Source organism: Pelodiscus sinensis, chromosome 15 (assembly GCF_052426305.1).
Source record: "Pelodiscus sinensis isolate ZL-2025 chromosome 15, ASM5242630v1, whole genome shotgun sequence".
NCBI lineage: Eukaryota > Metazoa > Chordata > Testudines > Trionychidae > Pelodiscus > Pelodiscus sinensis.
This window is the reverse complement of record NC_143066.1, coordinates 18,885,818-18,900,934: the sequence shown is the minus strand read 5'-3', so window position 1 is coordinate 18,900,934 and position 15,117 is coordinate 18,885,818. Positions and strand designations below refer to the sequence as shown.

At 42.7% G+C, this 15,117-nt stretch overlaps 1 protein-coding gene across 2 annotated transcripts in view; it reads left to right on the top strand.

Moving 5' to 3' along the window:
• The window catches only part of SHISA9 (shisa family member 9), a 350,588-nt gene that overhangs the window by 32,620 nt on the left and 302,851 nt on the right, over positions 1-15,117 (top strand). The window lies entirely within an intron of this gene.

The window sequence follows — 15,117 nt, the reverse complement described above, 5'->3', positions numbered from 1 at the left end:
TGGCACCTTATAGACTAACAGATTTATTATATTTATTATATCTATAAGGTACCACAAGACTTCTCATTGTTTATCTAGATGGAAAAGGAATTTAGGCTATAGTTTTTCTATGGTGAACTCACAGAACAAGAGAAGTTGTTGAAGAAACTTATAGGCATAATTTAAAAAAAAATAATAAAAAAACCAAACACTTAAAGAAAGGCAAGAATGTTATCAGTAAGCACATGGGGAACTGAAATGGATGTAATTTCAAAGGGCTCCAAAGACTTTTTTATCAGAGGGGTAGCCGTGTTAGTCTGAATCTGCAAAAGCGGCGAGGAGTCCTGTGGCACCTTATAGACTAACTGAAGTGTAGGAGCATAAGCTTTCGTGGGCAAAGACCCATGCATCTGACGAAGTGGGTCTTTGCCCACGAAAGCTTATGCTCCTACACTTCAGTTAGTCTATAAGGTGCCACAGGACTCCTCGCCGCTTTTAAACACTTTTTTGCAACTAAAGAATCAAATTTCAAAAGTGGATACAATATGGGAATCGTAGAAGATCAATATAGATGTCTTTTTGCCTGCAAAACTGTCATAATACTTGGGCATACAGTTACCTGAACTGAGCATTTGGCAAACATGCTTCTGCAGGCAAAATTGATTCATGTGAATCAATATCTGACCTATAATATTCATATTCTATCTTCAATTTTACTTTTTGGCCTCCTTTAGTCAAAGATGAATTCAATAATATCAAAAAGAAGATAGGCAAAAATTGGTATGGGAAGTCAAAGCCAATTTACAGCAATGGTTAAAGACCATACTATACCAGCGGGTGAGTCAAAACTGCATAAGCAAGGTCATCTCTTCCCATCCTGAGTCTCTACTGGATGAATGTGATCATTTTGCTCTCTCCTTCAAAACCTTTCCTTTATTTTATATTTGTGATTCTGTTATTTTGTGCATGACAGCTTTAATGAAGATATGCCATAGACAGTGACAAGAACAAGAATTTAAGGAAAATTGTGCCAAAAGAGAGGAAGTGAAACTTGCCCTGACATTAGTTTCTGAACTTGATCACTGAAATGTAATTTTCTCTAAGGCTCTGTGTCATAGCAGAAGTCAAATTTTCTTAAACCTCCCAATGCCTGAGTAGTTTTTAAAAAATGATTTGAGTAAAAACACAGAAATGTTTGTAGAGACATGGAAACCATAATCACTTACTAAAGAGACACTTGATCAATAATGGGTCATAAAGATAACACAGGAAATGGTAATATGTTTTTTTTTTTCTGTTCCTTTACCTGCTGAAGCTGGAGAACAACTCATGCTCAGGACTTATCACTGTGTTTTATGGCTTTCTAAAGGTTTGATATTGACACTACATGATATAGAGTAACATATATAGTTTTTGTAGTAAACATTTTTTAATCTTTAAGTTCCTTACTGTCCCAGATCCCATCTCTCAAACCCTTCCAGATGGGATATGATGTTCATTTGATCCCTTCAGCAATGATGCTGGATCAGAGGCATGACTAGAGCAAATTGCATCATTTTCCTTTGGGAGGCTGAGCGTACAGTTTTCTACAGCTCTCCTAGCCCTTCTGGGCCTCCAGGACTCAAGAGATTGTTAATTAATGAATTCATTTGAACTAATATGGCAACAAACATTCCATCTTAGAGAAACATTTTCAAAATACTATGCATAATTATAGTCACATGAATCACCGTACAGAAAGTAATGACATCATGCTTTGGAAATTCAGCCTTTAGATAGAGAACTGACATGTTCTACCAGCAGAGAGACTTTTCTGCTCATTTTTTAAAATCTTTCCCCATTGTAATAGCTGTTGAACTGTACTATGCATAGTGTTGCCATTTAGAATGAATAAACAAGTTCATGCCTAAATCAGTTGAATCACAAGCAAAATATTGCAGTGAAAAAAATCACACTAACAGTAGGTTTGAAACAAACAAAATAAATTTTTCTTCCTGCAACACAGTCAAGACATGAAACTCTTTGCCAGAGGATGTTGTGAAGGTCAAGACTATAACAGGGTTCAAAAAAAGGAACTAGACAAATTCATGGAGGATAGATAGGTCCATAAATACCTATGAGCCAGAATGGGCAAGGGTGCTATCCCTACCCTCAATTTGCCAGAAGCTGGGAATTGGTGATGGGATGGATCTGTTCATTCTTTGTGAAGCACGTGGCAGTGACCATGGTCAGAAGACAGAATACTGGGTTAGATGGACCTTTGGTCTAACTCAGGCTATGTCTACACTACAGGGTTATCCTGGAAAAACTCAGCCGCACCCAGCGAATGCATCTGCTCTTCCACTTTATTTTGCGGAAGAGCAAACATGCTCTTTAGGAAGCTCTGTCTTCCTTCTCCCATGAGGAAGAAGGGCTCTTCCAAAAGGGGAGGCTTTTCTGAAATTTGGCCCAGTGTAGATGGGCAAAAATTTGGAAAATTCTCTTCTGAAAAAACTATTGGAAAAAGGTATGCAAATTGTGCTCTGCTATTTGCGTACCTTTTTCCGATAGATCAGTGTAGTGTAGACATAGCCTCAGTATGGTTATTCTTATGTTCCTCTATTGGCCCTGATCCAAAGCATTTTTAAATTGAGAGAGACTTCCATGGATTTCAGTAGGCTTTTGATCAAGACCCATTGTATATTAAATAACGATGCTTAAGATGCCAGAGAATAATATTACAATATGAATATCATTTATATCATTGTTTTATAGCTGAGTAATATTTCCCTTTTCATAAGCCAAAGATGCTTCCAGCAATCTACTATATTATTTATATAAACATTATTACAAACCTCAGGTACTTTGACATCTAAGTAACATGATTTCTAAGAACTAAAAGCATGGGAATATAAAATACTGAGAAACGTGGAGCAAAACCTTAGAGATTTCAAGAGGTCTTAAAATAGTGGCAGCCTGCCAGAAATATAGATTCTGGATGGAGGGTAGTTTCCAGTTTCCGTGCAGTTCAAGGTAACACAGTTATTAAAATAAACATTTGAAATTGTTAAGAAATTGATACTAATTAGAAGTTCATTTCTGGAGGAGAGGGAGACAAGTAAGTTGGGAATTTCTAATGGCAAAAATGATTTGAACAAGAGTTATAAAATATTAAAGTGTATAAAATGAGCATTCTCGCTAATTAATTCAATTTTATGCTGTTCACTAAGGGAAATAACTTAGGATAGCAATGACATTTTGTAAACTCAGCATGCACACAATATAGAAGGATAAACATGTTTTGGTTTTTTAAAAATCCTTTTATTGACATGGATGAAGGAAAGTGAAACAAAGAAATTGTAATTCCTTAAGGCAGTGTCTACACTAGGAAACTATTTTGAAATGACTAAATTTGACTTAAGAACTCCCGATTTAATACATTTGAACTAGCATATCTGCTCTACAGGGAAGCCTCAAAATTAATCCAAGGCAGGCTCCATTAATGTGGGCCAAATTTTGGAAAAGCCTCTTCTGAAAAAACTATTGGAAAAAGGTACGCAAATTGTGCTCTGCAGACTTAGAGCCCCTAGGAAGCACTGGGGAGTAATTAGTTCGAATTACTCTGGGAAATAATTAGTTCAAATTAGCGGTCCCAGAATGTCCACACTAATGTTATTTCAAAATTACTATTTTGGAATTAGCGTTACCCCTGATGAAAAGCAGGAGTACAGAGTTTGAATTCCACGGCATGTTATTTTGAAATAATGGTCTTGGTAGTGCATACACGCCACTTATAAATTCAGACTTGGGGGGGTTATTTCAAAATAAGGTCCTAGTGTAGACCAGGGCTAGGAAAACAAATCCTGAGGGGCTGGATGGGCTTAGGGGATTGGTAATGGGATACAGAGCTTTTCACATCTAGGTCACCGGTTTAAATCTAGCGTGGTTGGTAGTGAGTAACAAAGTAATTATGAGTTAGCAACTAGTGTTAACATGGCTGTTACCAGCTCCCAGTTCTTTACATAAATCCATAGAGAAGATGTCCATGTCATGGTTTTAATGATATCTGGGATATTTATTTATATAGGATTATGAGAGCACGACTGTTTTAACTAGATTGATTTGCCAAAACAATTATTGAGAGTGTTTATCAGCAGATCTGGAGGCCCACCTTTCAATTTATGAATATGGGTAGGTTCTAGGGCACGGAAATAAATGTCTCACTAACTTGTAACATTATCAGGAAGAGAACATTCTTGGGCATTTGGCATTTTAGAAGATTCTCTTTTCTGCTTGGGTTAATTTTAGATGATATAATTTAATTGACCAGATAATTATCAGAGACCGAATCCTGTGATAAGCTGAAAGTGTGAGTACCTCAGCTATATGGTGAGGTAGTCTGCAAGGGTGCAGGGAAGAAATCCTCTATTATTGCTGCTGCTGGAAGCTTAGAGTTGACAAGCAATAGCATGTGGCATCCATCCACCCTCTCACTAGAGCATAAAATAATGAGTGTAAGTAGTTGTGGATTCACAAGCAATGTGCTCTCATTGATCAGCTCCCATTCCACCAAATACCCTGATTTCTGCAGAGGTGGAGCACAGATCCTTTGCTTAGATTTCATAGAGCCCCCAAAAAGAATTGATGTTATTATCTAGTACAACCCCCTGACCAGCACAGGCCACATAATTTCACCCAGTAGTGCCTGCATTCAGGTGATAAACTGAGAAGTCGAACAGTCTATCTTCTGCTACAGCCAGGGTTGTGTTTAAGGTGCAAATTCTGGAATATTAATCAACATTAATTGTTATTTTATCTGGAATTCGTTTTGGTATTGTATCTTAATGTAATCTATCAGTGTAAATATGTTTATTGTTCTGGGTGTTCTGTTAACCCTAATTGATATCAAGCAAAGAGAGAAAAGGATTGATACTAGAGATGATGATTTATTTTCAAATACTGCTTTTAGATTTAGTAGAACTTTACCTTTCAGCTAGTAGGACAAGCAACAATTTGAGACTGCAAATGTGCAGGAGAGAAAGATAGTAGCTTGCTATTTAATGGCCTAAGTGTAGTAAGTTGGTAGCATCCATCCAGTTCATACCGGACAAATTCTACATCACTAATTCTTTCTCCTTCATCTTGGAAGTTTCTAATTAAGCCAAAGCCTTTAAGTAGAAGAGACAGGTCTGCAACTGTTTCAACTGTTTTTTAAAAATATATGCAAACATATATGCCTATAACATACATGACAGTAATATCCAAGTGGTAAATTCATTTGATGAATAAATTTATGTCTCACTGACAGCCTCACCCGTTTTGCTCACTAATCCATTTCCCTGGGATGTCTTCCAACATTCCGACTCCTAGGGTTGCCTTAGGCAGCCTTTACTTTTAGCCCAACAGGCTCACAAGATATCACACTTTAAAATTGTCATTTTTATGTGTAGAAGACTATTTAATCAGTTTCCATGGCTCCTCTGATCACCATATATTTAGACTCGTGGTAATTAAACACCTATTTTTACAACTTGACACATAGAAATCATATTTCTAATAAAATTATTAAAACTCTTAAAAACATTCCTAAACTAGTTTTTCTGCTACAAATGTAACATCAGGCCCACTGACGGGATGGAGCGTAATGGGGCAGTTGCCCAGGGGCAATTTAAAATGCTCCAGGGCCCAGTGCAGCTGGGCTAAGGCAAGCTTCCTGCCCACCCTCCCTGCCTGTCACTCCTTGAAGCAGTTGGCACCAGACCTGCAGCTCCTGGAGGGGGCTCTGCACAGACCCTCCATCCCAAGTGCTGACTCCACAGCCCCCATTAGCTGGGAACTGTGGCCAATGGGAGATGTGGGAGTGATGCCTGCAGGCAGCGGTGCATGGAGGCCCGCTGGTCTCCCGCCTAGGAGCCGCTGCTGGAGAGGTATGTCAGTTGCTTTCGGTAGCTGCCTGATGTAAGCACGACCCCCTTGATATTAGGGTTGCCAGGTGTCCGGTATTCTACCGGACAGTCCAGTTTTTGTGCCCTCTTTCCGGTAAAAAAAAATTCAGAAAATACCAGACATGTGCAATTTTTTGTTTTTCCGGGTGGGTGCTGGATGGAAGCCTGGCGGGGGCGGGGGGAGTGGCTGTGAGGTGGGGCTGCAATCGGCGCTGGGAGCCTGTGGTAGCATGCAAAAGCCTGGCAGGAGCAGGGGGAGTGGCTGGGAGTCCTCCTGAAAGCAACTGACACACCTCTCCAGCAGCGGCTCCTAGGCCCTACTTCTGCACGCAACCACAGCTTCCCAGCGCTGATCGTGGCCCCGCCTCCCAGCTGAGAGCCTGTGGTTGCATGCAGAAGCTGGGCAGGGGGAGTGGCTGGGACTTCCAGCCACTCCACCTGCCCCCACCAGGCTTCTGCACGTAACCAGAGGGAGTTCCAGGCTGGGAGGCGGGGCCGCAATCGGCACTGGGAGCCTCTGGTTGCATGCAGAAGCCGGGTGGAGGTGGGAGGAGTGGCTGGGAGGCGGGGCATGATCGGCACTGAGAGCCCTCAGCTGATTGCATCTGATGAGGAGTGATGCCTTGGGAAGGAGGAGAAGCCCCGTCCCTTCTCCTGAGCGCTGTTCAAATGAGTTGTGGTGCCGTAGTCCAGGAGAGAAGCCTGCAGGTGCTTTGTAGTTGTGTTTAGGCACCTTCCATGGGCTTTCAGACAAAACTGACTCAGGTGGAATTTCTTCTTCTTCCCACCGGGACACCCAAAGACCTGGCTATGGGGGAGTCACCTTCCTACCCATGGTCGCCCTCCCTTGCCCTGCCATTGTGTTGCTCTGGGGTCTGCCTCTCTCTGCTTTGGGTAGCAGGCGGCTGCTTTGCATAGCAGGCTCTGCTGCCTCCCTCTTTGTTCCCAGGTTGCTGGCTCTTGGTAGTAGCCACACATGACGTGTATTTGGTGTGTGTGGGTTTTTTTTTCCGCTACACATTTTTTGCCGTGTGTTCGGTATTTTTTTGGAGATCATCTGGCAACCCTACTTGATATCCTAGTACCCCTCAACTCCCTGCCCCAGCCTAGAGCCTGCACCCCAGACCCAAACTTCCTCCCAGAGCCTGCACTCTGCACCACCTACCCAGACTAATGAAAGTGAGTGAGGGTGGGGAAGATAGAATGAAGAAGGAAGAGGAGTGAGCAGGGGCCTGGGCCTTGGAGAAGTGATGAGAGAGGAGCATGGCCTCAGGGAAGGGGCCAGACAAGGTGGGGGGGGGCAAAGATCTTTGGGTTTGTGCAATTAGACAGTTGGCAACCCTATTGAGCAGGCATAAGGAAGCCCTACTGTGCCAGAAAAGCATGCCCAGCAGTACAGCTGGCACTAGCTAGTGTAGACGCAGCACTGCCCAAATGTCAAGTGTATTGCATCCACATGGGTGCAACTTGTGTGTGCGTGGGGCTCATTGACTATTCTGTGCTGGGGCCCAGAATTGCTGTTTGCAGGTGGGTGTGGTGTATATTGAATACATGATAGTGGTGTAAAGCTATATTCATTTGGTGTGACACTTTTGACTTTAACATTCATGTATAATTCACCAATCCCAAAGACACTTACACTCTCTCACTCACACCCCATCTCCCTTACTTCAGGCCACAGTATTTTGATTTTATCTTGAATGTGATTCTTCTTTTTGTAATTCTGGGGCAGATTGTCAGTGACATTTCAGTTCTGTTGCACCATTCTGGTGGTGAAAACAGGCCAAAAAGCTGATGTTACTATTCTGCTAGGGAATTCCCTGGTACAGAGAAATGACTTGGTAACATACAGCCAATATAGATGGTCTTGATGTTTACGGGCTGGGGTGGAGGGGATGGCTGGAGCACCACAGCACTCCAGTGATCTCCAGCCTAGTTTATTGGCTCCCATAGTTACCTGGTGCAGTTTATGACAGATATGAGACTGATGTAAAATGTATTGGTGTAGAATTAGCCTTGTGATCATGGAGACGCAAATGGCTCATTTTTCCATTCAGTACTCTGCTTATTCAGTGCAGATGAGGCTTTAACGTTATGTATGATATTACATATTTATCAGGCAAAACAATATGCTACACTAACAATAGTTCTTTATTTTTCTTATGCCATTTAGTTTAGTTTTGGATCAACTCAAGTTCACATTTCAATAAAAATGTCTAATGTGTTATTTCTTAATATGATCAAGAAGCTGTTTGTACATACACTCATAACTTGACAAATTTACTTTGTATTTTAAATATTGATCTTGCATACAGACATCATTTACTAACTCTCTAACCCACTCTACTACTATTGGTGACTCACAATTGTCCATCCAGTATCTAAATCCTTGCATACTTGCTATGCCTTGTTTGCCCTTTCTTATTCTTTTCAATATATAAAATTACCCTTTTCCTCATGGATCTTGCTTACCTCATCCAGAATTTATAATGTTTTTTATCCCTTTCAATGTTGAAAGAACATTTAGCATAATTGGAGAAGGGTCCATTAGTATAATCTGTACAGCTTTTTAATTTTAATTCCAATATATTTTAGTATTTGGGCAATCTAACCAATGACCTAAAGCACTTCTCTATACATGTTCACTAACCCACAACCCAATTCTGTGCAAGTTCTGCAGTGTCCACTGTAACTTATCAATTGTTTGGAAACATAATGGCTTGTAATTTGCATCCCATGAGGCTTTATCAGTACAGTAGCTTTAATTAAACTATATTATTTGGGTCATGACACATTCCCCAAAATATCTTTGCTATCAACATTCCTAGGAGCTGCAGTGTAATTCTCCTGAGTGTTCTCAAAAGTATAGGCCTTAGGCATAGCAGCATGTTCCTTGCACTAATATTAATGAGCTTAGAAACTGGTGAGTCTTGGAATGGCAAATCTGAATCTTTCACTACAGATTGTATACAGTAACAGCACTACAAATATTTCCAATGTGCATTTGTAGAGTACATTTGTTTATCTAAACATCACTGGAGACAAGGGAGAGGTTCCCACAAATTCAGTGGCTTTTGGATCAAGCATAAAATAGTCAAGAACTACAAAATCATTACCTGCATACGAGTTGTACATGCAATTTGCAGATTTTTGCACCAGTGAGAAGTGATGTGCCTTGGTGATCATCACTTCTGAGGGAGGCCATGCTGCAATCCCAACATCGTGTCCCCATGGGACTTGATATGGGGAAGAAGTGTTGTGTGTCAACGGGGTGGAACCCTGATGGACAAAGCTGGAATGTAAATGGCATGAATTAGATAATTTCCCACCTTCCTAAGACACAAAGTACTGTATTACTAAAACCTATGGACCACTTCCATCTCTTCCAGCATAACTCATTTCAGCCTATGCTAGGTGTGTACGGGGTTTTCAGAGGTGAGGGGGCCAGGATGCAGGTGTTGGGAGGGAATCTACCCAATTTTAACCCTTTGGGGTTTCTGCAGTATTCTCCCTCTTATGCAAAAGACCATTCAGTGCCACGTTCCTTCACATAGGCTACGTCTACACTGGCACCCTTTTCCGGAAATGCTTAAAACGGGACAGTTTTCCGTTATAAGTATTTCCGGAAAAAAGCGCGTCTACATTGGCAGGATGCTTTTCCGGAAAAGCTTCTGTTGCCAATGTAGATGCGCTTTTCCGGAAAAAAGCCCCGATCGTCATTTTCACGATCGGGGCTTTTTTGTGGAAAAGACTACTGTGCTGTCTACACTGGCCCTTTTCCGGAACAGTTTTTCCGGAAAAGGACTTTTGCCCAAACGGGAGCAGCATAGTTTTTCCGGAAAAACACTGACAGTTTTACAGTAGATCGTAATTGCTTTTCTGGAAAAGCAAGTGGCCAGTGTAGACAGCTGGCAAGTTATTCTGGAAAAGCAGCCGCTTTTCTGGAATAAGTGGCCCAGTGTAGACACAGCCATAATGTATTTGGCTTGACTTATTTCACAAGGTAAGTATTATGATTCATAAATATTTCTTCTGCACAAGGTTGGACATATAGACTGTGAGCCCAGGAGGGAGCTGTTCTGTGTGCTGTACCACATCTCATTATGAATGAACAAGTTTTTTGGAGTGTCAGTCTGGCACCTTTTGTGAGCACTGCAATCCACTTATATTTATTTAAAATAAATGATTTATCGAGAAAGTCTTGACATTTCAGAGGTCTGTGGTCCTTGTTACTATGAATGCATTACTTCTTCATTTTTTTCATGGTTATTAACTAGTCCTTTTCATTTGTTGAACCCCCCCCCACTCCATAATCTAGCACTTGTTTTGCTGACAAATCTTGTATAGTTAACTGGAAGTCACTGAAGTACAGACTTCATGCAGGGTTTCTTCTAATACGGATACTGAAAAAAGCCTTATAGTGCACGGCCTACACTTCTGATAGAAAATTTAGTCTTAAAGCTTCAGTATCTTTAGAATACTCATCTGTCATATGATCAATTTAAATCTCAATCATGTAAAGCAGATAGCAAAATAGTTCACTGCACGTTTAAGCTATTGGTATACATGTATACAATAGACTTGGTTCCACTGAGAAGTAGAATCAAATAAGTATTTTCAGAAATTCAAGTCTCTATGTGGTCATTCTTACTACAGGAAATGACTAACAAACTAAACTGTATAGTGTATGACATTTCAAAAGACTTGATCACAACATTGGCCTTTGTGTCAAGATAAGTGAAGATTAATGGAAGTCGAGTAATATGGTCATTTACAAAGGACAAGTTGAAGATTCAGGAATGCATGGATACATAGGCATGCAGTACTTCTGTTTGGTTTTGCAAGGCATTGATGAAGGGTAGCCAAATATTAACCTATGGGCTGGATCTGGTTCCCAAGGGTGCAAAAATAAAAAACTTGACTTCATCATTCCAATGTCATGCTTTTCATTGCTTGCTTATACATTTTGAAAATGGAAATTTAGTTCTTCTGAAACGGAAATGTATTTTAAAATGTTTTAGTTTGTTCACAGATTCCAGGTGTTTTTGATACACTGAATACCCTGTCTTTATAAGGCTTACTTATGAGACTTCTAAAAATAAGAAGGCATAGGGAGAGCATTTTTCTTAACTGCAACTGCACAGGATGCTCACTGGCAGCATGAAGAGTAAGGCTGTATGCATACACAATACAGCAGGGACCCTTACAAAGACAGTCTAGTTCTTCCCTCTTTGAACCAACTACAGCACTAATAGAACCTTAGTCAGAATATAAACACTACACTCAATACCAAGCATAAGAATGTTTTTCCTGAGAGATGTTCCTGTGGGTGCTCCACAGCAGCTGGCGTCATTGAGCCCCTGTTCTGTTGACCAGAGTCTTTAGAGCAGTGTTGTGGGGCTGTGAATGCATGGTGCCTGCATTGCATGCATTCAGTCTTCTGACACCACACACGTGTGCCCCCTTCATTCCTTCTTACCATCCCCAGCCAGAGACGGAGCTCTGCAGTGTTCCTCAGAAACTTACCTTTGTTAGACTTTTTCCTGTTAAATAAATAGCTCTTTCTTCACTTTTCCTCTTAGACAGTTATAGTTCTCCAAGTTTTTTTCCCCCTCCCTCTAAAAAAAGGAGAATTTTTTTTTCCTTCTCACCATTTGTTCTAGACAAGATATTGGTAGATAACTATTATGCCTGGCTCTCCAGGTTTTAAGCATTGTAGTGCTTGTAATGATGCCATGCCCATATCCTACAGGCATTTTAAGTGTGTCTGTTTGCGGGAGACTCATGTTCCCCATAGTTGCCATCATTGATCCAAACTGAAGGTGCAAGCTGACAGGACGGACCTGTGTCTCAAGCTTGTTTTGCTTGAGAAATCCCTTTGTTTAGCCTCTGACCCTGGAATGAGCCCTCAGAACCCTCTCAGCCTGACAAGGGAAAGAAAAATCTCAAAAAATGTATCTCCTCATTACTGCATAAAGCCCCATTCTGAATTGGCACTCTGACCAAATCGGTGCCAACATCACCTGTGGTGCCGTGCCTCAGTACTCCAGCGTCTCTGGCTCTGCCTACACCACGACTAAGCACAGTATGCACAGACCTTGTGCTGAGGCCATAGGCTTCAAGCTGCCTGCTTTCCACAACATGGTACTGTCAACTACAGCGCCAACCATATTGGATGCCACTACATTGGTGTAGAAAGATCTGCCTACAGCGCCACAATTTCCCTCCGCACCGACTGCAGACACACCGGAGCCACCACATGATTCTACGCTCCCTTAGGCACCAACACAGGTATTGGCACCGAATCCCACCTCAGTGCAGCCCAGCATGGCACTGCCCACTCCGGCACTGAGATACAGTCACCATAGAGAGCTGCTAGTCTCTTCCACACTTAATTCTTCATTGCTCAGTACCAATAACTCACCAAGCACTCTGGTGCCACGGCAATATTTTGTCACCTACAAAATTCTCTGGCGATGAAATTGATGATGTCGCAATAACTTTACCAGAAGCATCCCCTCCTACTGATGCTTCCAGACTGTCAGCATGTACTCGCCGTAGATATGCCACAACTAGGGTATGTCTACACTACAGCACTAATTCGAACTTGTTAATTCAAAAGAAGCTAATTCGAATTAGTGCATCTAGACCTAAAAAATAATTTGAATTAGCGTTTTGCTAATTCGAAATAACATGTCCACATTGAGTGGACCCTGAACTGAAGTTAAGGCTGGCCGGAACCAGTGCCGGCAGGGCATCAGGTTAGGACTTAGAGCGTGGAGCTGCTGCCTCAGGCTAGCAGAGGGCTGTGCTTAAAGGGACCCGACCCCCACCCCAGACAGACAGTTCTCAGGGTTCCCCGCTTGCTTGTCTACCTCAATGAGGGACAGCAAAGCAGTCCTGTCTTGGAGTGCCCTGAGTGCCCACACTCGGCCATCAGCCTGGCTGCACTTGCCGCAGGCTGCCATCCGGGGGGGGGGGGGAGAGGGTGTGTCAATTGGTGGGCTGTCAGGATCCAGGAGGCCCTGCAGGAGAGCTTCCACCCTGAGGAGCCCGCAGAGCCACCCCAGTCCTCCCCAACAGGGGTTCGTGCCCCATTCCTCCCTCACCTCCTTCCACTTACCCCTCCCTAGCTCCCCTTCCTGATGTAAAAAATAAAGAACACGTGTGTTCAAAAATAGAAACTCTTTATTTAACAAAACTGGGGGAAGGGGAATTAACCTCTGGGGAGACTGGGAAAAGGAGGTGGGAGAGGGGAAGAGAGAGGGTGGAAGAGGAGGGGGAAACCTGGGAGGAGGGAGTTGGAAGGGGGAAGCCAGGGAAGAAGGAGGAGGGGAAGTATAAAACTATGGTACGCCATATCTTCAGTACTGTGTACAGATGTGGTCTCCTCACCTCAAAAAAGATATTTTGGCCTTGGAAAGGGTTCAGAAAAGGGCAACTAAAATGATTAGGGGTTTAGAACAGGTCCCATATGAAGAGAGACTAAAGAGACTGGGACTTTTCAGCTTAGAAAAGAGCAGACTGAGGGTAGATAGGATAGAGGTCTATAAAATCATGAGTAGTGTGGAGAGGGTGAATAAAGAAAAGTTCTTCATTAGTTCCCATATTAGAAGGACTAGAGGACACCAAATGAAATGAATGGGTAGCAGGCTTCAAACTAATAAAAGAAAGTTCTTCTTCACACAGCACATAGTCAACCTGTGCAACTCCTTGCCACAGGAGGCTGTAAAGGCTAGAACTATAGCAGAGTTTAAAGGGAAGCTAGATAAATTCATGGAAGTTGGGTCCATGGAGTGCTATTAGCCGGGGGGTAGAAATAGTGTCCCTGGCCTCTGTTTGTGGAAGGCTGGAGATGGATGGCACGAGACATTGTTATTGTCTTCAGTCATTGTCTTGGTCATTGTCTTCGGTCCATCCCCTCTGGGGTACACTGTTGGCCGACAGGCTACTGGGCTAGATGGACCTTTGGTCTGACCCAGTACGGCCATTCTTATGTTCTAAGCTCAGGGTCGAGGGTCTCATGGACCAACTTGATTTTCATGCAAATCTGCTCCTGGGTTCGCATGTGGCCTTTGGTGGTCAGGCTGGCAGCTATCCTGCCCTAGACGGCTGCTTTCCTGTGCCTAGTGCAGAGATCGTGGACATTGGAGGTCCACAATATCCACACTAGACCAGGTGGGCGCCCACCTCTTGCGGCCCCGGGCAGGCTCCTGTGCGCTGCCAGCCTGGTCCTGGGAAGAGGCGGAGGGCTGGGTGGCTGGCTAATGCTGTGCCAGGTGCAGGGTCTGCTGGCTGGGTGCTGGCAGGCTTGTAACTGGCACAAGCACTGTAGCCAGACTGTGCCCCTTTAAGGACTCCGGGGCCAGGAGGGGGGCAGATGTTTCCCTGGTTTGGCCTAGAGTGGCTACCAGGGCAACCTGGGAAGGGCTAGCCTCCAACTAGTTCAAATTAAGTGGCTACACAGCCCTTAATTCTAACTACTTAATTCAAACTAGGCATTACTCCTCATAGAATGAGGTTTACCTAGTTCGAATTAAGCGCTCTGCTATTTCAAATTAAATTTGAAATAGCGGTTTGCATGTGTAGCTCCTATGAAAGTTAATTCGAACTAACGGCCGTTAGTTCGAATTAACTTTGTAGAGTAGACATACCCCTAGAGATATTCCACCCTATGCTGGGCATCCATCAATGTCACCACCTATGCCTTATCTGGGACATTGGCAGTATAGGAGCCTCTGGGGATCCAACTACACACAGTGAACTACTAAGCAATGCATTACAAAGGATATCCCATCCCCTCCTCCACAATCCCCATCACCACAATGACAAGGGGAAGGAACCCAAGATGTATCTGGGCCAGAGTGTTGGGGTTATGCATCTCTGGATACCAACTCCTCATTCTTCTCAACGGGTGTGCAACCACCCCCAACAGCAGCATATGATTTCACCAACTTCCAGGATATTTTTAAACAAGTTGCAGCAGATCTCATCATTCTGGAAGAGGTTTCAGAGAACCAGCATGAACTTACCAACATCTTACAATCTGCACTATTATCAAAGATTGCTTTAGCCATTAATGCTATACTAATGGATCCTGCTAAGAACTTCTGGTAGACACCTGCTATCATACCACCTACATGTAAATGTGTGGAAAGGAAATATTATGTCCCTCCAAAGGGTTCTGAGTTTCTCTTTACTCATCCTGCTCCAA